General features: G+C 40.5%; 1 long non-coding RNA gene across 3 annotated transcripts in view; it reads left to right on the top strand.

Annotated features, from left to right (window-relative positions):
* LOC141584878 (uncharacterized) overlaps positions 1-27,150 on the top strand; it is a 65,163-nt gene that overhangs the window by 28,253 nt on the left and 9,760 nt on the right. For 2 of the 3 annotated variants that reach the window (XR_012518148.1, XR_012518147.1), the window contains exons 3-4: positions 13,405-13,480; positions 14,124-14,287. This is a non-coding gene — a long non-coding RNA (uncharacterized LOC141584878). Of the gene's footprint in view, positions 1-11,985; positions 12,182-13,404; positions 13,481-14,123; positions 14,288-27,150 lie in introns of all 3 variants that reach the window. The other variant, XR_012518149.1, reaches the window with a different exon arrangement.

Below are 27,150 nucleotides of genomic sequence, written 5' to 3'. Positions count from 1 at the left end.
AGTTCCCCAAAAAAGGAAGAAATATTTCCCTCCCATATCCAGCATCCCTTTTCTACTCTGGAATGATCAATGGTGGGGGGAAAAAAAGCATTTCCTGAAGAGGGAAATTCACTTCCTTCTCCCTTCAGGGGCATAATCTGCCCCCATGACTCAGACAAGAAAATGATGAGTCCAGAGTGAGTGATAATCCAGAGTGAGTTTCTCAAAGTTGTTTAGTCTTAACTAACGCTTCATGCAGAACATTCTTAGTTCAGTGCAGGTTGAGCTTATAAGAGCAGCCAAATCTTTGTCGTGGTCTCTTCTGCAGTGTGAAATGGAAACAATCAGACTACAGTCCCTCCTTACGTGGGCTCGTTTCAGATTTTAACCTGGGTTTTAATCTCCTGTCAATTTAGACTCAAAGGTATTAATATTCACTAAGAACAAGAAATTGTCAGACGTGGAATATTCAGACTGAAGAATGAAAAATAAAATATATGTGTAAAGAGGCATGGCTTTAAAGAAGGACCCAAATTATATTTCCAAATACCTATTTGGGATAGGAAAAACTAGTGTTTTTCTTACTTTCACTGTCATTCTCATATCACTTCTGACACCAGATGTATGGGGACAGTTTCCTCCATATATCAAGAAATTCTCCAAAGAATACCAGCTGGGTGTCCTACAATTTAAGTCAATTCTGACACTATCTTCCTGGAGACAGCATCAGATCCCACAGGTTAAGTGTTCAGTCCCACAAGTCTGTCCCGCTTCAAATGCCAATTGCAAACCCCAGGTTGTGACTGATACTTCTAACCAACTGGCTATAAATCAGAGTTCCCACAATCTCCTCCTCAGGTTTGATTATTTAGCTGGACAACTCACAGAACTCAAGGAAACACTTAACACTTACCAGTTATCATAAAGGATATTATAAGGGATGCCGACGAACAGCCATACAGAAGAGGTGCACAGGGTGAGGCATATGGGCAGGAGTGCAGAGAGAGTCCATGACCTCAACAGGCATGCCACCCTCCTGGTGCCTCCATGAATTCAACAATCTAAACTCAGTCCTTTGGAGTTTTTACAGAAGCCTCATTATGTAGGCATGATTGATTACAATCCCTGGCCATTGGTGATGAACTCAACTTTCAGTCCCTTGCCCCCTCCCCTCCCTGGAAGTTGGTGGGGTGGTCCCAACCGTCTAGTCACATCTTGGTCTTTCTAGTGACCAGCTCACATCCTGAAGCTCTGTAGTGACTGCTAGCCACTAATCGACTCATTAGCATACCAAAGAAACTGTTATCACTATGATTCCAGGGGTTTTAGGAGTTGTGTGTCAGGAACCAAGAACAGAGACTAAATACAAATTTCTTATTATAACACAATATCACAATATTAGTTGACATCTTAATCTAGAGTATCGACATTCAGGTCATTGTATAAATAAAAGAATGTATTCGAAAGTTTTTTCAAAACATCTGCCCCAAAGTAAATTAAAAATTTCACTTCCAGGCCAGGCGCAGTTGCTCAAGCCTGTAATCCCAGCCCTTTGGGAGGCCGAGGCAGGTGGTGAATCACTTGAGGTCAGGAGTTTGAGACCAGCCTGGCCAACAGGGTGAAACCCCATCTCTACTAAAATACAAAAATTAGCCAGGTGTGGTGGTGTGTGCCTGTAATTCCAGCTATATGGGAGGCTGAGGGAGGAGAATCACTTGAACCCAGAGGCAGAGGTTGCAGTGAACCAAGATTGTGCCATTGCACTCCAGCCTGGGTCACAGAGTAAGACTTTGTCTCAAAAAATAATAATAATAATCACTTCCAAAAACAGATATTAGTAGCATTTTTTAAGTGACATTTCACTATCTAAAGAACAAAAACCATTAGTCTCACCAAGTGCCCCGTTATATCCATCTTTTCAGCATCTGGCCCATTGGCATGCATGTATATGGGGGAACCTTATCCTTTTGTCATATATACAGAGGACACCTCATTCACTGACTAGAGTTATGTGACAGGGTGACAACGAATGTAAATGGACTAAGCCATCACATTTTCCTTTCCAAGTACATTTCATCTTTTCAGGTTTGGCCCCATGTTTTTTGTTGTTGTTGTTTGTTTTGTTTGTTTTTAATATACGATGACTTGCTTTTCAGGAAAAGAAACTTTGAATCCAAATCCCAAAATTATTTGATTCTTGTAGGCAGCTAGTTCTGCTCTGCCCCTGAGTGTCAGCTACTGTAGACGGTGCAGGGCTATTGCAAAATAGGTGGCTCCGGTTGTTCTCATGTTCTCAAATGGTCCTTGATGCTGTCAGGTCGGGTGGGTGTTGTGCCATTGCTTTTCCTCCATCTGAGTGCAGTGTCATTTATAAAAACCCTCCAAAATCTCTCATCCCCACAATGACCACTCCTAACTCCTGCCTCCTCGAGCTCAACAGAAATTCGTGCTCCTACAACTTACCTTATTAGAGCCCTAGCATTAATCTTTCTTCCACTCTGTGAACCTCAAGAGTAGGGGACCTCTTTTATCCCTCAAATTCATTCCTTTTTTTCTCTCTTAGAGACAGGGTCTTACTCTGTCACCCATGCTGGAGTGCACTGCACAGTTCACTGCAGCTCACTGGGAGGATCAATTGACCTCCCAGGCTCAAGTGATCCTCTGACCTCAGCTTCCCAAGCACATGCCACAACACCCAGCTAATTTTTGCATTTTTTGTAAAAACACTACAGTTTTGCCATGTTGCCTAGCTGGTCTCAAACTCCTGGCCTCAAGTGATTCTCCCACCTTGGCCATCCCACGTGTTGGGATTACAGATGTGAGCCACCATGCCCAGCCTCAAATTATTTTCATCTTCTCCTCCGTTATTTCCATTCATGTTGTGGGGCCAGGGATTGCCTAACTCCAGACAGGCCGTCACTCTTTTCTCCTTTTACTTCTTAGGTAACGTCACTTTTTATGCTTGAGGCTGGCTTTGAAATGTTAATATCCTGTTAAGATTCCACTCACATTTGTTTGAAAAGGGATTTTTATGGGTAGATCTGGAAATCTATTGCTTATATCATCATTTTCATGAGAATGAGTATTTCAAGTTTAAAAGTAAGTGAAAGGAGCTAGCTAGAGCTACCAGACATTTTTGCCAAATCAGCAGACCTGTTAGAGAACCCTAAAGAAGAAACAGAAGTAAGAAGAAAAAACAAAGCCCTTAGAGAACCTTCAGGGATCCAATAATGGATGTGGTTTTTCCAGTGGCTCTTACGTAACCCCCCATCTCCTGCACGCACTGCTGTGTCTCTCCTTAGATTAAAGTCCCTTCCTTCCCCAAGTCTCTGTTGCTCCCTGCCAGGACCTTTCATCCTTTGCAGCTTCCACTGTGAGCTGGATCAATTACAGATCAATTGCAGTGTGTCTCCATGTCATTGCTTAGCTTATTTCACTTGACAACTGAACATTTTCTGCTTGCTCCTCCAGATTTAATCTCCATCCTCCTACATCCTAACCTGTACTCCATGAGTCTTTTTTTTTAGTTGACACGAATAATTGTATATATTAATTGTGTAGAACATAATGTGTTTTGAAATATGCGTAGGTTGTGGGATGGCTAGATCGACCAATTAACATGTGTGTTACCTCATATACTTATCATTTTTTTGTGGTGAGAACACTTAAAATCTACTCTCTTAGCAATACTTGAGAATACATTAACTTAGTCTCCATATTGTACAATCAATTTATTCAACTTTTCTTCCTGATGAACTGAAATTTTGTATACTTTGACCAGTATCTCCCCAGCACTCTTCACCTGAATCTGTGTCTGGTTTATTTCACTTACCATAATGTCCTCCAGGTTCATCCATGTTGTAACAAATAACATGTGACACTTTGGAAGTTAGTTAATGAGATGTCAGTATGGTCCACCTAAATATTAATGGAGGGCAAGTGCTGTTCTAGTGTTGAACTTCACTTCTGAAGGCAGGTAGCAGAAAAATATAGGAGGAAAAAAATTATAATGTAATTGTGTAATTATAATGTAACATAGTTAGATAACTATGACTTACATTATTGAGAAATTAAGGTGCATATTGAAGCTCTCAATCCCAACATTGCCAACCATCATTCAAACACAGGATGTGTTTATGATGAAGGATCTTACAGCATCCTAGGAAAATTATCCATTAGCTAGGACTGTAAAGAGTTGCGAATATGTGTCCAACCACAAAGATACTTGACATATATATGTTAAGCTCTCAGCAAGAAAAGTAATTTTGGGCAAAACAATATTATTAAATGCTGAGTGAAGCTCATCTGTTTTACGAATGGAATTTAGGGAACACAAGCCCCTCTGCTGCTTGCTGGCTGGATTGGGTTAAGGGCGGGCCTGGTTTTTAGTAAATCTCCCCACCCTTCTTGGGATGTGTCAAGCGCAGTGGGCAGCCTTGTTCTGGAATATCCAGTTAAACTGGATTGCTGGTGGGGGAGGGGGTGGAGCTACAGTTGCACTTTATCAACCTAAGAACAGGATGCACCAACACAATCCCTGATTTTCCTTAATTTTTCCTGGACCTTGATCTTCTATCAGGATCCACAGAAAACTACCACTGGCACATGTGGGAGTTGACGGTGATAAATTCCAAGGGTAAGTGGGAAGAAAAAGTATCAGGATCCACTGAAGAAGTCAGTTATTGTTAGGTCAGGCAACATCAACACAATAGACATCTGTTCCATTGAGAAAAAAGACCTCTGTTGAACCGATGGAGCTGTCAGCATAAGTCATGCTCTTTAGGCTTGTCATAAAATGACCTGACCTTCAGAGAGTAGGCTGGAGTATTAGAATCCTCATTCCTACTGTCAGTGGAATCTGTCATGGCAGAATTTTGTTCCCTGTGTGGTTTCCCTAAATGTACACTGATTATTAACTTTTAAATTTGTAGCTTACGAACTATAGGAGGATCTAGCTCTGAATTGAAGATAATGCAATTCTACTGGCTAGCCAGCCCTCAGTTGTTCCAGATTCAATAGGTTTTTATTGGGTATCTACGCATGCAAACATCAGGGTTCAATGGTTAATAAGACAGTCATGATCCCTGCGCTATAGATCTTATGATCTAGTTGTCCTTCTATTAGAAATATCACAGTATCGGCCGGGCGCGGTGGCTCAAGCCTGTAATCCCAGCACTTTGGGAGGCCGAGGCGGGTGGATCACAAGGTCAAGAGATCGAGAGCATCCCAGTCAACATGGTGAAACCCCGTCTCTACTAAAAATACAAAAAAAAAAAAAAAAAAAAAAAAAAGAAATATCACAGTATCAAGAATCAATCACTGGGTGTGATAGCTCACACCTGTAATCACAGCACTTTGGGAGGCTGAGGCAGGCAGATCACCTGAGGTCCTGAGTTCAAGACCAGCCTGACCAACATGGAGAAACCCTGTCTCTACTAAAAGTACAGAATTAGCTGGGTGTGGTGGCACATGCCTGTAATCCTAGCTACTCAGGAGGCTGAGGCAGGAGAATCTCCTGAACCCAAAAGGTGGACGTTGTGGTGAGCTGAGATCACGCCACTGTACTCCAACCTGGGCAACAAGAGCAAACTCTGTCTCAAAAAAAAAAAAAAAAAAATTAATAAATAAAAGAATCAATCAACAGTTCCCAACTGACTGAGTTGGAAGGAACTGCCCAATCTCCTCCATTTATCAATTTAGGAATAACTCTGAAAAGATTATATCTGTGTTTATAAGGTTCAAAACTAATTTCAAGAGAGGACTAGAACCCAGGTCTACCGACTCCCAGACCTTCCCTGTTTGGTGATACTCTACCCTCCTTTCTACCCACTATCCAAACAAGCCTAGTTTCACATGTAGAGTCCTTACGCTGGAAAATGTCTGCTGACACATGCAGCAGTGGATGATTATTAACTCTGGTGAAAGCAATACGTTGTCTAGTGTATTTACCAACTGCTAGAACACAGTAATGACATAAATTTGTTTTTCATGAAACTTTATTTCTAAAACCAAAGTCCAACAGAAAACTACTGAACTCGTGGAAAGTATTTCACATAAAATTGTATTTGATGGACAGATTTAAAGGGCAAATATTAAATAATGGCTTTAATCTTTATTCTTTTATATATGTCAAGAAAGCCTCATCAAAGTTTATATTTCATATGCATGAAATAATCCTTTAAGTTGGCTTATCAGATTACTAAAAGAACTTTGTACCAGAGATTTTTTAAAAACTGTGCTAGGCTAAGACAACATTGTGAAATATATTTAGGAGTGGGAAGACAGGCTGACCTCCCTATTTTTTTCCTTTTTCTCCCTTCAGGAATCCAATGAGTTCAATGTCGTCTAGTCAATGTACCAGGTAGAGCAGTTGAATACATGAGAAAATTGGCAAGTAGTCAATATTCTAGTTGTCTCAAAAAGATTTCTTTTTTAAAAAAGAAGATCCAAGGAAAACACTATCAATACAAAGAATTGAATGTTTATAAGGAATTTAGGCAACATCAGGAAAGTGTTTGGGGGGGAGGGGAAGGGTAAAGGGAGAGAAGTAGAGAGATGGGAGGGTGGAGGGAGAGAGAAGTGAGGAGATGGGAGGGTGGAGGGGGAGAGAAGTGGAGAGATGGAAGGGTGGAGGGAAAGGGAAGTGAAGAGATGGGAGGGTGGAGGGAAAGAGACATAGGGGATGGGAGGGGTGGAGAGAGAGAAGTGGGGGATGGGAAGGTGGAGGGAGAAAGACGTGGGGAGATGGGAGGGTGGAGGGGGAGAGAAGCGGGGAAATCGGAGGGTGGAGGGAAGGGGAAGTGAAGAGATGGGAGGGTGGAGGGAGAGAGACATAGGGGATGGGAGGGGTGGAGAGAGAAGTGAGGGATGGGAGGGTGGAGGGAGAGAGAAGTAGGGAGATGGGAGGGTGGAGGGAAAGAAGCAGGGGGATGGGAAGGGTGGAGGGAGAGAGAAGTGGAGAGATGGGAGGGGTGGAAGGAGAGAGAAGTGGAGAGATGGGAGGGTGGAAGGAGAAAGAAGTGGGGGGATGGGAGGGGTGGAAGGGGAGATAAGTGGGGAGATGGGAGGGGTGGAGGGAGAGAGAAGTGGGAGATGGTAAAGAAGAGAAAAGGAAGTTGGGTTCATGTTTTCTCTCAATCCAGTGGGGAAGATGCTGATATCATTCCTATATCCTGGATGAGAAAACTGAAGTTCACATTTGTCACTTGCTGAAGGTCACATGACCAGAAATGCAAAGCCTGATCTGACTCATATTCTCCTAATTAGAAATGTTATGTGCTTTCTTTTACCCAGGCATTGCTACTCTTTCAGCTGTGCCAGGAATATCCATTATTGTGTTTGATTTTCACAGCAACCCCAGAAAATAAATGTTAATCTCAATGTCAAAATTAAGAAACTGCCTCAAAGAGGTTAGGTCATTTTGCATAAGGCCTCACAGTAAAAAGAGAGAGCATTTAGCAAATAAGTGAGAGCAAAGCTCTGCCCTTTTTGTTATTTCAGTGTTCCCCAAACACACTCTGGGGATTCGAGGTGAAGAAATGCCACACTGTCCTAATCTCTTTTATAAAGATGATCTCTACACAAAGTTTGATGTGAAGTGTCCTGAAAACACCTGGATCAACCCAAATAAACTTTCTCAACTAGAAGATCCTCTGCCTTCTAGAGTAGACATTTCTAACATAATTGGAGAAACAGTGGAGGTAGAGCTTCCAGAATGTGATTCACACTTGAGGCTAAGGAGGTTGGTCAGAGACAAAGACTAAAGGAAACCACAGCTCTGAGGGAGAAAGCCGCAGCCCTCCTGTTCCTGGAAGGATGTGCCTGCCCATCCGCAAACTCTGCAAATGAACTGCACAGGTGGGCTTTCCTTCCACACCTGCCTGATTTGTTCTCAGCGATCCCGCGGGAGTGTCCCATCAATCCAGGCGAACTGACGAACATCCATTGGTCTGAGTGTAACTTTTAAAATTGGTATAGTATCTACAGGGCGTATAATTTAACCACAAAGCTTCGTATCTTCGTTTCAGCTGTTCCATAGCAGAATAAAGCACTTGAAAAGAAATAAAGCTCCCGTTCCCATGTAGGTTATATGTTTCGATCCTGATATCTGTGCTTGATTTTCATCAGCGTTGTGCAGATTTTATGTCTCATATTTTAAATTCAAATCCCGTATTGTAAAGTTTGTACACTTTATCCTAAAGCTTTGCATTTGGCTGCACCTGAATAAGCTGCTACAGACAGAAGAAAGAATCTCATAGCCTGTATCTATCATTTAGATGGGTGGAAAAAGTAGGCTTTGTATACAATGAGTTTGGAGCTCAGCAGGAACAATGGAAAAAATGACATTAGTTGTGGTTGTAACGTTTTTTGTTTGTTTTTTTACCATCCTGTGAAAGGGTTCTGAAACTCAATAACAAAAAGCAGTTGGTATTTTAAAATAGTTCTCTTGTTAGAAGGCTGAACATTCTCTTCAAGGGCTTTTACAGTTTATATTTTTATTTAAAAGATAATACTTAAAAATTAATAGCAGCTTATTTTGGATAGCCAAGCAGTGCAGCAAAGTTTCAGTGTGGGCTTTGTACTGACGTTTATTGATACTAATGGTAACAGTGTCTAACTTTTAATGTGCTGGCAAACATGTTTCGTTGCTATTAGGTCAGCATATCCTGATGTCAAAATGACAGCAATGCTCTCACATTTGTACCTAATATCTGTTAGGTTCATACCAGCTAAAGGCAAACTGGTATCTAGGTACAATGTACAAAGGAAGTTTCAACAATATTTAAATAGAGAAAAGTGCTAGACAATCACATGGCATAAAGTCATAAGGGGAGCTGAATTCAAGCTATTTCTTGGGTTGACCATTGCACTAAAAATTAGATAACATGATTGCTCAATATATGAGGTCTCAGCAGCCAAAAAAAAAAAAAAAAGAAAGAAAGAAAGAAAGAAAGAAAATACAAAGACAATTGAAAGCAATGTTTAAAAAATGATTTAAAAGATTGGGCATAGAGGCTCATGCCTGTAATCCCAATATTCTGGGAGAGACCAACCTAGGCATTATAGGGAGACCCTGTCTCTACCAAAAAAAGAAAGAAAGAAAGAAAGAAAAAGTTAGGTAGGCATAGCGGCTCATGCCTTTAGTCTTAGCTCCTCAGGAAGCTAAGGTGGGAGATCACTTAAACCCAGGAGATTGAGGCTGCCGTGAGCCATGGTTGTGCCACTGCACTCCAGTCTGGGCAACAGAGTACGACTCTGTCTCAAAAACAAAACATTATAAAATTATAAACTTCACTAAGGCTCGTTTGCTCCATTCTCATGTAATTATTAAATTTTATAAATCAATGAGCAGTGACCAAAAATAGCTTTCATTATATTTTAGAATGTCTTGTCTGTCATACTAGACTTTGCCATTTTTGCCCAAGTATCCATTTTACCTATAGGTAGAAATACCCTAATATTTATTTGAGTATCTTCCCCTCCTTTATGCAGCCCATAGCAGATATTGGACAGCATGTTAGAACATTTCCATAACTGCCGAAAGTTCTGTGGGATACCACTGATCTAGATCTGAACTGAAGTTATATAATATTAATGTATTTTACAAACTTCAAAGCACTTCTTTAAAAACCCTTGTTATTATTATTATTACTGCGACAGAGTCGCACGAGATGCTGTTTGATAGCATTTTACCCTCAGTAGAACTTCTCTCAAAATTGGTCAGTCCTCTCAAACCTTCCAACTGCTTTACCAACTAAGTTTATTTACTGTACTAAATCCTTATTTCAACAACATTCACAGTATCCTCACCAGGAGTAGATTCTATTTTAAGATACAACTATCAGCTGGGCACAATGGCTCATGCCTGTAATCCCAACACCTTGGGAGGCCAAGGCAGGAGGATTGCTTGAGCCCAGGAGCTCGAGACCAGCCCGAACAACAAAGCAAGACCCTTTCTCTATTAAAAAAAAATTAAAAAAATGTTTTAAAGAAACCATCTTTGCTCATTCATAAGAAACAATTTCTTTCTTTTTTTTTTTTTCAGAGTCTTGTTCTGTTGCCCAGGCTGGAGTACAGTGTGTGGCACACTCTCGGCTCACTGCAACTTCCACCTCCCATCCTCCCACTTTAGCCTCCTGAGTAGCTGGGACAACAGGTGCACACCACCAGCTCTGCTAATTTTTGTATTTTTTGTAAAGACAGAGTTTCACCATGTTGTCAAGACTGGTCTTGAACTCCTGGGCTCAAGCAATCCACCCACCTTGGCCTCCCAAAGCGCTAGAATAACAGGCATGAGCCACTGCACCTGGCCAATTTCTTATTCATTAAAGTTTTATTTAGAGATGGCAGCAGTTCAGTCACATCTTCAGGCTCCTCTAATACTAGTTCTCCTCCTAGTTCACCACACCTGCAGTTACTTTCTCCATTGAAGTCTTGATGCCCTCAAAGTCATCCATAAGAGTTGGAATCAACTTCTTCCGAACTCCTGTTAATATTCAGATATATATAGATATAGATATAGATATATAGATAGATATAGATATAGATATATAGATATAGATATAGATATATAGATATAGATATATACATATATATGTTTTTAGAGACTGAGTCTCATTCAGTCACCCAGGCTGGGGTACAGAGGTAGGATCGTAGCTCACTGCAGTCTCGAACTCCTAGACTCAAGAACCCTCCTGCTTCAGCCTCCCAGGTAGCTAGGATTATCACACCTGGCTGATGTTGATATTTTGACCATCTCCCATGAACCATGAATTTTTTTTTTGTTTTTTGTTTTTTTGAGAGAAGCGCTCTCTCTCTCTCTCTCTCTCTCTCTCTCTTTCTCTCTTTCTCTCTTTCTCTCTCATCCAGGCTGGAGTGCAGTGGCATGATCTCAACTAATTGCAACCTACACCTCCCAGGTTCATGCAATCCTCCTGCTATTGCAAGTGTGTACCATCACGCCTGACTAATTTTTGTATTTTTAGTAGAGATATGGCTTCACCATGTTGGCCAGGCTGGTCTCTAATTCCTGACCTCAGGTGATCCACCCACCTCAGCCTCCCAAAATGCTGGGATTACAGGCATGAGCCACTGCACCCAGCCTATCATGAATGTTCTTAATGGCATCTAAAATTGTGAATTCTTTCCAAAAGGCTTTCAATTTTACTGCACCCAGATTCAGCAGAAGAATCAATATTCATGGCAATTATAGCCTTACAAAATGTATTTCTTAAATAATAAGACTTGAAATTTGAATTTACTTCTTGATCCATGGGCTATAGAAGAGATGTGTTAACAGGCATAAAGAGAACATCAATATCCTTGAATATCTCCATCAGAGCTCTTGGGTGACTAGTTATATTGTCAATGAGCAGTAATATTTTGAAAAAAATACTTTTTTTCTGAGCAGTAGGTCTTAACAGTGGGCCTAAAATATTCAGTAAATCATGCTGTAAACAGATGTTCTGTCCTCCAGGCTTGGCTGTTCCATTTATAGAGCACAAGCCAAGTAGATTTAGCATCATTCTTAAGGGCCCTAGGATTTGGGGAATGGCATTTGTGCATGGCTGCACCACCTTTGTCCCTGGGTCCGTCCTCCTAATTGTAGCCTACAGTGCTGGTAGGCATATCATTAGGACTAAGGTTTACCTAAGGGGTGACTGCTTGAAAGCAAATGGTAAAACTTAGACATGCCCCAATGTCCATGAATGCATGTGAGGCCTTTCATATTGTGAGACAATGGAGGAGGGAGCAGGGAGAAAAATAAGGGGTGGACTGTGGGTGGGGGTTGGAGGTGGGAGTTTAGCTCTCCCCACACTGCCAAATTCCAGGGGAAAACCAGAAGCCTCAAAATAGTAAATTTTTACTTGGCCTTCCAGGTCATTATGAAGGCAAATTTGGCAATGCAGGAGAATGGTACCTATTTTACTGAATAGTTTATTATCTGTTTAGACAATGGGTATGTGAGAATCCTTTTTTTTTTTTTTTATCCTGCCCTGCCCCTAGCCTCACAAATGTTAGTGGCAGATCTATACAAGGAAGGCAAACCTTAAGTGAGATCAAGAGTCCTGTGGGAGCTGGAACTGGACAGAATGAAATCTCAGCAGGAATGTGCAGAAATTCTGGCAAGGCTGTGCAATGTGTGGTTTAGCTGACATCTCGGTTACATTTAAATATTTGGAAAATATCAAAATCAGAGAAGGTAAAGTATGATAACACTGTACTCCATAAAAAGATGGCCTCATCCCCAGAAAACTTGCAATCGAATTAAAGAACATGTAAACAAAGTCAAAACTACATTCACAACAACTTATTTTATATTTTAAAGGATGAGCAGGACTATTGAATGCACAAGCAAATTACGTAACACCTAAAACATCCAGCGTATTACATCTTATTTTAGTTTTCCAGCTAATAGAGAAATGGTAAAAAACAGAGAATTGCCAGATATTATCTCAATGGTTTGTCCCTGAATTTTCAACTCAAAGGGTTAGATGAGATGAAATTATGATACCACAGTCACACCTCCATGTACAAAGAAAACCATGGTGCCATATTTTCTTCACAAGGCCATAGGAAGTCCTCACCAGCCAAATTTAGATTATACTTGCTTTGAGTGCCCATCAGATTTTTTTTCTTATTGGCTAACTTTGGTGGCAATTAGAGACCAAGTTCGGCCAGGTTAATTGTGGGCAGCATGCAATATACAGAGCATTGGTACAGAAGCCAAACTCCCTGAACGTTAGTCTCAACTCTGAACTCTAACAAGCTTTGTGACCTTAGGAGGCCATGAAACCTCTCTGTGACTCATCTTTATTTTATTTTATTTTTGAGACAAGATCTCACTTTGTTGCCCAGCCTGGAATGCAGTGGCACAATCATAGTTCACTGCAGCCTCAAACTCCTGGGCTTAAGCCATCCTCCCCTGTTAGCCCTCCAATAGCTAGACTACAGCCCTGCATCCCCATGCCTGGCTAATTTTTTTAATTTTTTGCAGAGATGGGGAGGGCAGGCTCTCTATGCTGCCCAGGCTGATCTTGAACTCCTGGCCTCAATCAATCCTCTGCCCTTGGCCTCCCAAAAAGTTGGGGTTACAGGCATGAGCCACTGTGCCCAGCCCTTCATCTTTAAATGAACCTGATTATTAAGCCTTAGGCATAAGGATTCTATGGAATATATGAGTATGCTATTATTTCCTCTCTTTAAGTAAAGCTGCTAATGGCATTATTTTCTATCACCAAAAGAACTGACATTAATATCACAGATTAAAGGAGGACACAAAGCCAATTCTTATTTCTACTGGGGGTGATATTGGAACGAGTTGAGAAGGAATCTGTATCAGTTATGATTTATTGAGTTGCAATTAGAAAGTCCATGGATAAGCAAGGTTTTTAGATTCGCTTCTTCCTCTGTTTAATTCAACAGAAGAGGATGCTTGCCCTTCTCAGTTACTTGTCTGAAGTCTAGGATCTTATTTTAATTTCCCAAGGACCCCCATAAGGTAAGTATTTTTATTCCCCTCTATAAATATAAGTACTTGCTTCATGAAGTTGTGAATTTAAAACAAAACCATGCATAAAAAAGTACTCAGCAAGATCCCTGGTACATAATAAGCAATAAATGTTAGCTATTTTATATACATTCATATATATATATTTATATCTGTATATTATGCATATCTCCTTCTTACTATGCATAATATATGTTTTATTATCTGCACTAGTTGCTTTCAAATTGTGCTCCAAAGAAACAAAGGTTTTCATGTGATCTATAGACAATGAAATATTTGTCACTAATTATGAAAATTAATGAGGAGCATACTTAATGATTTTTAAAAATACATTTTATTCATTGCATATTCTATGTAAGACTGCTAGAAACATGCATTTTGCTGCTAAAACTAGATTTTAAAATCACTGCTATATTTCAATCCATTAATTTTACTGATTATAAAACTAAAACACAGCTGAATATTTTTACTTTTTGGCTTTGAACACCTTAATATATCCGTTAGGACATATTCAATTGCAAATAATGGAAAATCTAAATTAACTGGTTTAAATAAGGAAGGCAAATTATCAATCACATAACTAACAGGCAGGTCCAAAAATACGGTCTAACTCAAGGTTGGCTTTATTCCACAGCTCAATGACATCATCACGGCCTGTCTGTCTCATCTGCTTTCCCCTGTGAATTTCACCCTACACACGGCTTCCCTTGTGGATGCAACATGGCTGCAACTGTTCCAGGCTTTGAAACCATCCCAGGTCATTTACAAAGAGAGTGTGTTTGAATGTCAGCATTCCAAGTAAGAATTCTAACATTTACCCTAATCGAATTAGTGTGAGTCTGAACCAATTACTGTTTCCTAAATAACGGAATATGTCCTCCAGGAGACACCCTGGAAGTTGAATTGGGTGTTGCTCAGCTTCCTCCAAAGCGCACTGGCTTCCATGGATGGCTTACGTGCTAAAAAAAAAAAAAGCCTGGGTATACTTAGAAAGGAGGAAGAGGGGCCAGGCGCGGTGGCTCACGCCTATAATCCCAGCACTTTGGGAGGCCGAGACGGGTGGATCACGAGGTCAAGAGATCGAGACCATCCTGGTCAACATGGTGAAACCCCGTCTCTACTAAAAATACAAAAATTAGCTGGGCATGGTGGCACATGCCTGTAGTCCCAGCTACTCAGGAGGCTGAGGCAGGAGAATTGCTTGAACCCAGGAGGCGGAGGTTGCGGTGAGCTGAGATCGCACCATTGCACTCCAGCCTGGGTAACAAGAGCGAAACTCCATCTCAAAAAAACAAACAAACAAACAAACAAACAAAAAAAAACAAAGAAATAAAGGAGGAAAAGGGAATGATCACTTGGTAGACAACCAAGAAATGTGTCCTAAGCTATGTGATTTTGTGTAAATTGCTTCCCTTCTCTTACATATAAAACAAGTATTGGATTTGATGAGTGATTGCAAATATGAATATGCAGCTGGGCTCGGTGGCTCACATCTGTAATCCCAGTACTTTGGGAGGCCAAGGAAGGTGGATCATCTGAGGTCAGGAGTTCGGGATTAGTCTGACCAACATGGTGAAACCCCCATCTTTACTAAAATACAAAAATTGGCTGAGCGTGGTGGTGGTCACCTGTAATCTCAGGTACTTGGGAGGTTGAGGCAGGAGAAATTGCTTGAACATGGGAGGCAGAGGTTGCAGTGAGCTTAGATAGTGCCACTGCGTTCCAGCCTGAGCAATAGAGTAAGGCTCGGTCTCAAAAAGAAAAAAGAAAAAAAAAAAAAAAAAAAGGCCGGGCGCAGTGGCTCAAGCCTGTAATCCCAGCACTTTGGGAGGCCGAGGCGGGTGGATCACGAGGTCGAGAGATAGAGACCATCCTGGTCAACATGGTGAAACCCCATCTCTACTAAAAATACAAAAAAAAAAAATTAGCTGGGCATGGTGGCGCTTGCCTGTAATCCCAGCTACTCAGGAGGCTGAGGCAGGAGAATTGCTTGAACCCAGGAGGCAGAGGTTGTGGTGAGCCGAGATCGTGCCATTGCACTCCAGCCTGGGTAACAAGAGCGAAACTCCGTCTCAAAAAAAAAAAAAGAAGTTGGTAAATATAATTTCCTAAATTTAAGACCTTATATCTAATCCCAGTAGAACTTTTGAAGCATTATCCCTAAATAATGATTTATAATTGAACATGCCCCAGAGGCACACACAAGTAGAAGAGTATACAATTTGTCACATAGAATATGAGTCAGCAAGAAAGCTAAATAAAACAAGGATCAGTACCAACTTGCCCAGTTGCTCAGCCCTCCACAGTGGCATGGGGCCATCTCTGAATTTAGCTTCCCTATAAATAGCCACCTAATTCCAGAACCTCACATAAAGGAAGTTGGTGCATTATTTGTTGGGCAACAATGGCATAGTGAGGGTAAAAGGCCCCAGGCACAGTATAAAATATCTGTGCCTTCACTATTTCAATGCTGCTGCTTGAAATGCTAGATTTTGCAGCATCTAGTGCCTTGTGGACCTTCATAAATCAGATCCTTATGTGTCTCAGTGTGATCTACCTTCTTTATTCTCTGATTGTCAGTGTCTGGTAGAAATGATACCATCAAAGAACTATTATTGAAGAATAAAAGTTTACTATCATCCAATTATGAGTTCACAACTTCTTTTTTTTTTTTTTTTTTTTTTTTAAACAGAGTCTAGCTCTATTGCCCAGGCTGGAGTGCAGTGGCACAATCTCACTCACCGCAAATTCTGCCTTCAGGACTCAAGTGATTGTCATGCCTCAGCCTCCTGAGTAGCTGGGACTACAGGCATGAGCCACCATGCCCAGCTAATTTTTGTATTTTTAGTAGATATGGGGTTTCACCATGTTGGCCAGGCTGGTCTCGACCTTCTGACCTTAGGTGATCTGCCTGCCTCGGCATCTCAAAGTTCTGGGATTACAGACATGAGCCACTATGCTCAGCCACATTTACCAACTTCAATATTCTTGTATTTTAGAATTTGGTGTTTAGGGGGCAATAGGATAGTCATGGCAGATGGGAGGCAAGACTAGAGGCAGAGCAGTATCCAGAGGCTTGCACTGTGAATTTTAGCTCCAGATTGACTGCAAGAACAAACCAACAATTCCTAGAGGACCCACAGACCCTCTGAAAGAAGCAGACTGCTTCTGAAGGACCCAGGAGACACCCCAAATATTGTGAGTGCCCCAACTGTGGAAGTGGGAAAGGGAGAGCCTCCTCTCCCAAACACACACCCCCACTGGAGAAACTGAAGGTCAGTTTCCAACTTTACCTGGAGCTGATTCAATTTAGAGAGCCAAGCAAAATACAGGGGTAGTGGAAGTGGCAGAAAGGCCCTGCGAGCTCACTGGGTCCCCAGGCAGGCCATTTCTGACTGGCACCATGGGAATGCATCAGCAGGGCAGCCAGAGGAGTGGGGTTGTGGGGGTAAAACTACACAGGGAGAGGGAAATCTCTAGCTGAACTGTGCAACAATTTGAGTGGGGCAAGAAGCCTCCTGGCCAGAACTTGAGGGAGGGTGCAAATCCAGTGTGCAGACTCCAGGCGGGGGAAGAACCAACCCCTTTCCTTTCACAGCTGGGAGGTGGGTAGCCTGAGGCAAGTTTTCAAGCCCATCTCGCCCTCCGCCCTTCGCCTGGAAACAGACTTAGGTCTGTTGTGGGGTGGGCACAATGGAGTGAGACTAGGCCTTCAATTTGCATGGGAGTCAGGCGAGGCCTGTGACGGCTGGCTTTCCTCCAACCTGCATGATTCAGCAGAGGCAGCCATAATCTTCCTAGGTATACACCTCCAGGGACATGGAATCTCACCCCCATCTGCCACAGCAGCCGCAGTACTACCTGCCAAGGAGAGTCTGAGTTCAGACACGCCTAGCCCTGCCCTCAGCTGATGGTCCTTATCTACCCATCCTGGTAGCAGAAGACAAAGGGCATATAATCTTGGGAGTTCTAAGGCCCCGTCCATAACATCACATACTCCTTCTCCATACTACCACAGCTGATGCTCTCTGGAAAGCACCACCTCCCAGTAGGAGGCCATCTGGCACAAAATAGAACATTAAACCACCAAAGCTAAGAACCCTCATGAAGCCCATTGTACCACCTCGCCACCTCCACCAGAACATGTGCCGGCATCCACAGCTGAGAGACTTGTAGACAGTTCATATCACAGGACTCTGTGCAGACAACCTCCAGTACCAGCCCAGAGTCAGGTAGACTCACTGGGTTTCTAGACCCAGAAGAGAAACAATAATCACTGCAGTTCAGCTCATAGGAAGCCACATCCATAGGAAAAGTGGGAGAGTACTACATCAAGGGAACACCCCATGGGACAGAAGAATCTAAACAATAGCCTTCAGCCCAAAACCTTCCCTCTAACAGAACCTATGCAATTGAGAATGAACCAGAAAACCAACCCTGGAAATATGACAAAACAAGGCTCTTTAACACCCCCCAAAATCACACTAGTTCACCAGAACTGGATCCAAACCAAGAAGAAATCCCTGATTTACCTGAAAAGAATTCAGGAGTTTAGTATTAAGCTAATCCGGGAGGCACTAGAGAAAGGCAAAGCTCAATGCAAGGAAATAAAAAAAAAAAAAATACAAGAAATGATGTGAGAAATATTCAAGGAAATAAATATCTAAAGAAAAAACAATCAAAAATTCAGGAAATATTTGACACAATTATAGAAATGCAAAATGCTCTGGAACATCTCAGCAATAGAACTGAACAAGCAGAAGAAAGAAATTCAGAGCTCAAAGACAACATCCAACAAAGACAAAGAAAAAAAGAGTAAGAAAATATGAACAAAGCTTCCAAGATGTCTGAGTTTATGTTAAATGACCAAACCTAAGAATAATTGGTGTTCCTGAAGAAGACAATTCTAAAAGCTTGGAAAACATTTGAGGGGAATAATGAAGGAAAACTTCCCCAGCCTTGCTAGAGACCTAGACATCCAAATACAAGAAGTATAAAGAACACCTGGGAAATTCATCACAAAAAGATCATAACCTAGACACATTATCATCAGATTATCCAAAGTGAAGACAAAGGAAATAATCTTAAGAGCTGTGAGACAGAAGCACCAGGTAAACTGTAAAGAAAAACCTATCAAATTAACAGCAGATTTCTCAGCAGAAACTTTACAAGCTAGAAGGGATTTGGGGCCCTATCTTCAGCCTCCTCAAACAAAACAATTATCAGTCAAGAATTTTGTATCCAGCAAAACTAAGTATCATATATGAAGGAAAGATACAGTCTTTTTCAGACAAACACATGTTAACAGAATTTGCCACTACCAAGCCACCACTATAAGAACTGCTAAAAAATGAAACTCTAAATCTTGAAACAAATCCTGGAAACACATCAAAACAGAACCTCTTTAAAGCATAAACCACACAGGACCTATAAAACAAAAATATAGGTTAAAAGCAAAAACAACAACAAAAACAAAAAAACAAAGCACACAGGCAATAAATAGCATGGTGAATGCAATGGTACCTCACATTTCAATATGAACATTGAAAGTAAATGGCCTAAGTGCTCCACTTAAAAGATATGGAACTGCAGAATGGATAAAAACTCACCAACCAACTATCTGCTGCCTTCAGGAGACTCACCTAACATATAAGGACTCATATAAACTTAAAGTAAAGGGGTAGAAAAAGGCATTTCTGGACACAAAAGTGAGCAGGGATAGGTATTCTTATATCAGACAAAACAAACTTTAAAGCAACAGAAGTTAAAAGAAACAAACAGGGACATTATATAATGGTAAAAGGCCTTGTCCAACAGGAAAATATCACAATCCTAAACATACATGCACCTAACACTGGAGCTCCCAGATTTATAAAACAATTACTAATAGACTGAAAAAATGAGATAGACAGCAACACAATAATAGTGGGAGATTTCAATACACCACTGACAGCACTAGATAAGACATCAAGACAGAAAGTCAACAAAGAAACAGTGGATTTAAATTATACTTTGGAACAAATGGACTTAACAGATATATACAGAACATTTCATCCAATAACTGCAAAATACACATTATATTCAATAATGCATGGAACCTTCTCCGAGATAGACCATATGATAGGCCATAAAACAAACATCAATAAATTTAAGAAAATTGAAATTATATAAGCACTATTGGACTTCAGTGGAATAAAACTGGAAATCAACTCCTAAAGGAACCTTCAAAACCATGCAAATACATGGAAATTAAATAACCTGCTCCTGAATGAGCATTGGGTCAAAAATGAAATCAAGATGGAAATTTAAAAATTCTTCAGGCTGTACAACCATAATGATGCACCCTCCCAAAACCTCTAGAATACAGCAAAGGTGGTGTTAAAAGGAAATTTTGTAGCCCTAAATGCCTACATCAAAAAGTCTGAAAGAGCACAAACAGACAATCTAAGGTCACATCTCAAGGAACTAGAGAAACAAAACTAAACCAAACTGAAACCCAGCAGAAAAGAGGAGATATCAAGATCAGAGCAGAACTAAGTGAAATTGAAAAAAAAAAAATACAAAAGAGAAATGAAACAAAAACTGGTTATTTGAAAAGATAAATAAGATTACTAAACTATTAGAAAGATTAACCAAGAAAAAAAGAGAGAAAATCCAAATAACTTCACTAAGAAATGAAACAGATGATATTACAACTGACACCACTGAAATACAAAAGATCATTCAAGGCTGCTATGAACACCTTTACACACATAAACTAGAAAATCTAGAAGGGATGGATAAATTCCTGGAAAAATACAACCCTCCTAGCTTAAATCAGGAAGAACTGGATACCCTGAACAGCCGATAACAAGCAGTGATATTGAAATGGCAATTTAAAAATTACCAACCAAAGAAAGCCCAGGACCAGTTGGATTCACAGCAGAATTCTACCAGACAGTCAAAGAAAAATTGGTATCAATCATTTTGACACTATTCCACAGATAAAGAAAGAAGGAATGCACCCTAATACATTTTATGAAGCCAGTATCACCCTAATACCAAAATCAGGAAAGGGCAAAACCAAAGAGGATGAACACAGATGCTGAAATCCTTAACAAAATACTACGTAACTGAATCCAACAACATATCAAAAATATAATCCACCATGATCAAGTAGGTTTCATACCAGGGATTTAACATACACAAGGATTTAACATACACAAGTCAATAAATGTGATACATCACATAAACAGAATTAAAGACAAAAAGTCACATGATCATCTTAATAGATGCAGAAAAAGGATTCAACAAAATCCACCATCCCTTTATGATTAAAACTCCCAGCAAAATCGGCATACAAGGGACATTCCTTAATGAAATAAAAGCCATCTATGACAAACCCACAACCAACATAATACCAAATGGGTAAAAGTTGAAAGCATTCTTTCTGAGAACTGGAACAAGACAAGGATGCCCACTCTCACCACTCCTCTTTAACACAGTACTGGAAGTCCTAGCCAGAGCAATCAGATGAGAGAAAGAGATAAAAGGCATCCAAATCAGTAAAGAGGAAGTCAAACTGTCACTGTTTGCTGACAATATAATTGTTTACCTTGAAAATCCTAAAGGCTCCTCCAGAAAGCTTCTAGAATGAATTAAAAAATTCAACGAAGTTTCTGGATACAAGATTAATGTACACCAATCAGTAGCTCTTCTATACAACAGTAGTGACCAAATGGAGAATCAAATCAAGAACTCAACCCTTTTATAATAGCTGAAAAAAATAAAATATAAAATACTTAGAAATATACCTAACCAAGAAGTCAAAAGACCTCTACAAGGAAAACTACAAAACACTGATGAAAGAAATCATAGACAACACAAACAAATGGAAGTACATTCCATGCTCATGTATGAGTAGAATCAATATTGTGAAAATGGCCATACTGCCAAAGCAATCTACAAATTCAATGAAATCCACATCAAAATACCACCACCATTCTTCACAGAATTAGAAAATCAATTCTGAGATTCATATGGAACCAAAAAAGAGCCCACATAGCCAAAGCAAGACTAAGCAATAAAAACAAATCTGGAGGCATCATACTACCTGATTTCAAACTATAAGGCCATAGTCACCAAAACAGTGTGGTACTGGTATAAAAATAGGCACATAGACCAACGGAACAGAATAGAGAACCCAGAAATAAACCCAATTACTTACAGCCAACCAATCTTTGACAAAGCAAACACAAACATCAAGTGGGAAAAGGACACCCTTTTCAACCAATGGTGCTTGGATACTTGGCAAGCCACATGTAGGAGAATGAAACTGGATCCTCATCTCTCACCTTATACAAAAATCAACTTGAGATGGATTAAGGACTTAAACCTAAGACCTGAAACTACAAACATTCTAGAAGATAACATTGGAAAAACCCTTCTAGACATTGGCTTAGGCAAGGATTTCATGACCAAGAACCCAAAATCAAATGTAATAAAAACAAAGATAAATAGTTGGGACTTAATTAAACTAAAGAGCTCTTGCACAGCAAAAGGAAGAGTCAGCAGAGTAAACAGACAACCCACAGAGTGGGAGAAAATCTTCACAATCTATACATCTGACAAAGGACTAATATCCAGAATCTACCAGGAACTCAAACAAATCAGCAAGAAAAAAAAATCCCATCAGAAAGTGGGCTAAGGACATTAATAGACAATTCTCAAAAGAAGATATACGAATGGTCAACAAACATATGAAAAAATGTTCAACGTCACTAATGATGAGGGAGATATCACCATCATTCTTCACAGAATTAGAAAAACAATTCTGAAATTCATATGTAACCAGAAAAAAAAAAAAAAAAAAGCCCTAGTAGCCAAAGCAAGACTAAGCAGAAATGCAATACTACCTTACTCCCGCAAGAATGGCCATAATCAAAATATCAAAAAGCAATAAATGTTGGTGTGGATGCGGTGATTAGGGAACATTTCTACACTGCTGGTGGGAATGTAAACTAGTATGACCACTATGGAAAACAGTGTGGAGATTCCTTAATGAACTAAAAGTAGAACTATGATTTGATCCAGCAATCCCACTACCAGGCATCTACCCAGAGGAAAAGAAGTCATTATATGAAAAAGATACTTGTACACACAGGTTTATAGCAGCACAATTCACAATTGTAAAATGGTGGAATCAACCCAAATTCCTATCAATCAATGAGTAGATAAATTTTGGTATATATGTATAAATATATATATATGTGTATATATATATGTGTATATATATATATGTGTGTGTATATATATATATGATGGAATATATATACTACTGAGCCATAAAAATGAATGAATTAACAGCATTTGCAGTGACCCGAATGAGACTGGAGACCATTATTCTAAGTGAAGTAACTCAGGAATGGAAAACCAAACATTGCATGTTCTCACTGATATGTGGGAGCTAAGCTATAAGGAAGCAAAGGTATAAGAATGATACAATAGACTTTGGGGACTAGAGAGGGGACAGAAGAGGAGGGGCAAGGGATAAAAGACTACAAGTATGGTTCAGTGTATACTGCTTGGGTGATGGGTGCACCAAAATCTCACAAATCACCATTAAAGAACAACAAAATTAGCCAGGTATGGTGGCACATGTCTGTAATCCCAGCTACTCAAGTGGCTGGGGCACAAGAATCACTTGAACCTGGGAGGCAAAGGTTGCAATGAGTCAAGATCTTGTCACACGATACTCCAGCCTGGGTGATAGAACAAGATTCTCTCAAAAAAAAAAAAAAAAAAAAAAAGGAATAAATATAATCACAAATATCTGTTAATGATACACAATATAAAAAGAAGCAAACGCTGGCTACAAGAACACAAAGTATGAATGTATGTGGGAGGGACAAAAGTGTATAGTTTTTGTATATAATTAAAGTTAAATTGTTACAAACATAAAATAGGCAGATATATCTAACTACAATATTTGATTTCAGATTCCTTCCCTCCTTCCTCCCTTCCTTCCTTCCTTCCTTCGTCGAACTTCTGTCACCCAGGTAGGAGGTGCAGTGGTGTGATCTTGGCTCACTACAACCTCTGCCTCCTGGGTTCAAGCAATTCTCATGTCTCAGCCTCCTGAGTAGCTGGGATTATAGACGTGCACCACCAAGCCTGGCTATTTTTTCTTTTTTTTTTTTTTGTATTTTAGTTAAAATGGGGTTTCTCCATATTGGTCAGTCTGGTCTTGAACTCCTGGCCTCAAGTGATCCTATCCTCCTCAGCCTCCCAAAGTGCTGAGATTACAGGCATGAGCCACCGTGCGCAGCCTATAATGTCTTCTTGAAGCCTAGGTATGGGTCTGGGTGGAGCTGTGATGCAGTTCTTAGCTGTCCTAGTAGCAAATATTCAAATTGAAGCCTGATCAGCAGGCTCCCTGGAATATGTTTCAGACTACCTTCCCAGGTGTTTCTTTCTTCCTAATAGTTCTCTGATACCAACATTTGTATCTCAGTTCTCTAAGTGCACCCTAGGTTCTACTTGGGGGTTCTACTTGGAGCACACTCAATGTGGCCTACCAGACATCATGGGTGTTTTCCCTGCTGGAAAGTTGTACATGATCTTGGTCGATTTCAAGATGATTGTCAGCATGTTACCTCTGTTCAAAGAACAGCTTACTCTCTGGGACTGATATTCTTTTTTTTTCTTTTTTCTTTTTCTTTTTTTAAGATGCAGTTTTGCTCTTGTTGCCTAGGCTGGAATGCAATGGCACGATCTTGACTCACTGCAACCTCCACCTCCTGGGTTCAAGCGATTCTTCTACCTCAGCCTCCCTGTAGCTGGGATTACAGGCATGTACCACCACACCCAGCTAATTTTGTATTTTTAATAGAGACGGGGTTTCCTCATGTTGATCCGGCTGGTGTCCTCATGTTGATCAGGCTGGTCTCGAACTCCCAAACTCAGGTGATCTGCCTGCCTCAGCTTCCCAAAGTACTGGGATTACAGGTGTGAGCCACTGTGCCCAACCATATTCTTATTCAAAGACAGTGAGAAACAAGATGATGAAGTGGGAGAGTCCTTAAATGACAAACACTAACGAACCAGGGCTTCCACAGCAGCCCCTATGCTGGGCATATTGGTACAATGCTTTCAACATGGCTTGCCTCACTCTGCTGGTGTCCAGCGTGTCTGGAGAATTACCAAATTTAACCCAAGACCCCAGTTATCAACTTTAGAAACAATCTCGGAATCAGATTATGGAAAATGAAACAAAATGGTACTCAGAATTATACTCCAAGAGGCCAGGCACAGTGGCTCATGCCTGTAATCCTTGCACTTTGGGAGGCTGAGGTAGGTAGAATTTTGAGGCCGGGAGTTCAAGACCAGTCTGGTCAACATGATGAAACTCCATCTCTACTAAAAATACAAAAATTAGCCAGGCATGGTGGTGTATGTCTGTAATCCCAACTACCAAGGAGGCTGAGTTAAGAAAATCGCTGGAACCTGGGAGATGGAGGCTGCAGTAAGACAAGATCTCGCCATTGCACTGTAGCCTGGGTGACAGAGCAAGACGACATCGCAAAAAAAAAAAAAAAAATTACACCCCGAGAGTTCCACTAGGCCCCTTTAGTTACCAGTTTTCAGGCTAAGTCTGAACAAGAACCAATTGTTTTCCTCTCTTCAACCCTTTGAAAAAGCAAATGACAGTAGAGACAGAGTTGCATCATCAGTATTATTTCATCAATTGCTTCTGAAGAATTTCAGAAAGCAGGCTCTAACCAGACTCATGGGCTGAGTCACGTGGCATTTGCTCATCATTAAGAGCCAGAATGTTCGCTAAAACAGCCACAGCCTGAGTCATCATTTTACATAATGTTACACAAATAATGGCCAGGAATAAAGAACATCTTTCACTCCCTGGAAAATACAGCCTTTATAGTGGGATTATATGGCATGGGAGAGCGCTACTTCATTAAGTTATTTTTTTATTGTAGATTAAATGTTTGAGGTTACTTTTACCCATTGCTGGCCTAAATGTCCCATACTGCAATCCAGGCCTTTTTCTAGCTAACGTACCTGATGTTGACTTTTCTTTGTTTTGAAGAAGAAGTCTTCTAAATGTCCCAAATTGTGATGTTTTATGAGTATTTACACATCCTTTGCCAAGAATCTTCAGAAGTAAAATGTGTGTGGCCCTACAAGAAAATAGAGCTTTCTATTTTTGATTAATGAGTACTACATAATTCAGTTAAACTCAATTGAATTTAATGCAACAAATATTTATTCAGTGTCTACTCTAGGTTTAAAGTGTACTAAGCTCTAGTGGGAAAAGAGTGTTCCTGTCTTCAAGAAACACAGGACAGTGGGAAAGAAAGACATACACCCATGAAACAAATTACTAGCTTTACATAATAAATGTCATTTATTTACTCAACAAAAATATTGAATATTTTCTATGAATCAGGGCCCGTGCTGAGTTGGAACTGGGGATACACAATTAAATGAAATAGACTCTGCTTTCAAGGTACACACAGGCAAATGGAAAAACACAGAGAAGTAAACAATAGTTAAACTGTGAGGAGGGATGATAACAGCAGAAATGGGACCAAGGAGTTGGTGGAGGGGTGTGTGAGGCTTGTGGGAAACTTCAGAGAGGAAATGAATTCTGAGAGGTACCACTAAAACGAATCAGAGGTAGGGCTTGGTGGCTCATTCCTATAATCCCAGCACTTTGAGAGGCCATGAGGGGCAGATCACTTGGGGCCAGGAGTTCAAGACCAGCCAGGCCAACATGGTGAAACCCCATCTCTACTAAAAATACAAAAATTAGCTGGGAGTGGTGGCACACACCTGTAATATCAGCTCCTTGGGAGACTGAGGCACAAGAATCGCTTGAATCCGGAAAGTGGAGGTTGCAGTGAGCCGAGATCGCACCATACTCTGGCCTGGGTGACAAAGCCAGACTGTCTCAAAAAAAAAAAAAAAAAAAAAAAAAGAAGAAGAAGAAGAAAGAAAGAAAAAGAAAATTGTGTTCCAGCATTCATCTGTTGAAATAGGATCACCCCTAAACACACTAAAACTCTTCAATTCCAACTTGACTCCTTGCTTTGATTAGGAATGTTTAAAGAAAAGGTCCTAACTGGGGCCTCAATGTTTACCTTTTCTAACTGAATTAAGACATACCTCCACTATATTTGTAGGTTTGATTATCTTTAAATTAATTATGCATTCAAACGTCTAAACAGACTACTATCTTTTTGTTCTTTTTTTTTTTTTTTTTTTTTTTTTGAGACGGAGTTTCACTCTTGTTACCCAGGCTGGAGTGCAATGGCGCGATCTCGGCTCACCGCAACCTCCGCCTCCTGGGTTCAGGCAATTCTCCTGCCTTAGCCTCCTGAGTAGCTGGGATTACAGGCACACGCCACCATGCCCAGCTAATTTTTTTGTATTTTTGGTAGAGACGGGGTTTCACTATGTTGACCAGTATGGTCTCGATCTCTTGACCTCGTGATCCACCCGCCTCGGCCTCCCAAAGTGCTGGGATTACAGGCTTGAGCCACCGGGACCGGCTATCTTTTTGTTCTTTAAGGAATCTCCACACTATTTTCCATGGTGGTTGCACTAGTTTACATTCCCACTAGCAGTGTCAAAGTGTTTCCTTTTCATCACAGCCACACCAA

The sequence above is a fragment of the Saimiri boliviensis genome, chromosome 6, assembly GCF_048565385.1.
Source record: "Saimiri boliviensis isolate mSaiBol1 chromosome 6, mSaiBol1.pri, whole genome shotgun sequence".
In the NCBI taxonomy this organism is placed as follows: domain Eukaryota; kingdom Metazoa; phylum Chordata; class Mammalia; order Primates; family Cebidae; genus Saimiri; species Saimiri boliviensis.
This window is presented reverse-complemented; position numbering and strand designations above follow the sequence as displayed.